The 927-nt window shown below is 29.1% G+C and overlaps 1 pseudogene; it reads right to left on the reverse strand.

The window, feature by feature from the left end:
- Positions 1-230: 230 nt before the first annotated feature.
- On the reverse strand, positions 231-599 carry LOC148938538 (profilin pseudogene; annotated as a pseudogene).
- Positions 600-927: the final 328 nt, after the last annotated feature.

The following is a 927-nucleotide window of genomic DNA, read 5'->3' on the forward strand; positions in this document are numbered from 1 at the left end:
GTAAACTTTCTGTTATTTGGTTTGAGGATGACAATCCCTCCACAGTCAATGCAAGTGTTGTAAGTGATTGTAGTTTTTATTATGGGGACGCGATCATCCCTTACTATATTACTACCACCAAAACTTAGGTTTCTCATTTAAAATCCTTGAAACTTCTATTTCAAACAGTTTCATGCTGTTACATTTTCCTTTCAGGTTTCTATGCTTAAATTGCTTTTTCAATACCTACTTTAAGATAAATAAGTACAATAATTTTCCACTGTAATTGCAGCTTCAGGTGGTGGGCAGTTTATCACATCATACAGAGCTATAATATACAATTTTTTCAGCTTCATTGCATGAAAGCCATTTTGTCCCTTTTTTGCCCGTACAACACCATGATCCCTTGAAAGGTAAAAATACTTCATTCCTCCCATCATAATACCGTTCTCAGAAAACTCATCTGAATCATATTTTGATACAATCGCTTTCAATTCAGCTGCTGTGGCAGAAAATTCCCTAGACTTTGCCCAAACTGACCCATCAACACCAATAATAGCAGCTTCCGAAATACCTTTTGATAGCAATTGACTTTTAATATGATCAATCCAAAAATTCATCTTAATAATTATTCAATTCAATAATATATTTTCACCCCATAAACTGACGTAACGAGTCACTTGAAGCAAAACGAAAAGTATATTAATTTAAAAAATTTTAGGTATTTTTTTGGTTTGAATTAGAAAATTAAAATTATTCCTCAGACACCATAAAATATTTTGCAGTTTGCAGTTAAATAAAATCATTTTGTTTAAAATTTTTAAATATTATTTTAGTTTCAAATGACGAATTAGATTTTGTTTATGTTAAGTAGTTAGAAACTAACAAAAAAAAAAACTAATTTTAATTTTTTCTTTTTTTTGTTTGAATTAAAAAATAAAAAATATT

This window comes from Artemia sp. Qi Xiang Cuo, unplaced genomic scaffold (assembly GCF_049724085.1).
Source record: "Artemia sp. Qi Xiang Cuo unplaced genomic scaffold, ASM4972408v1 HiC_scaffold_3154, whole genome shotgun sequence".
In the NCBI taxonomy this organism is placed as follows: domain Eukaryota; kingdom Metazoa; phylum Arthropoda; class Branchiopoda; order Anostraca; family Artemiidae; genus Artemia; species Artemia sp. Qi Xiang Cuo.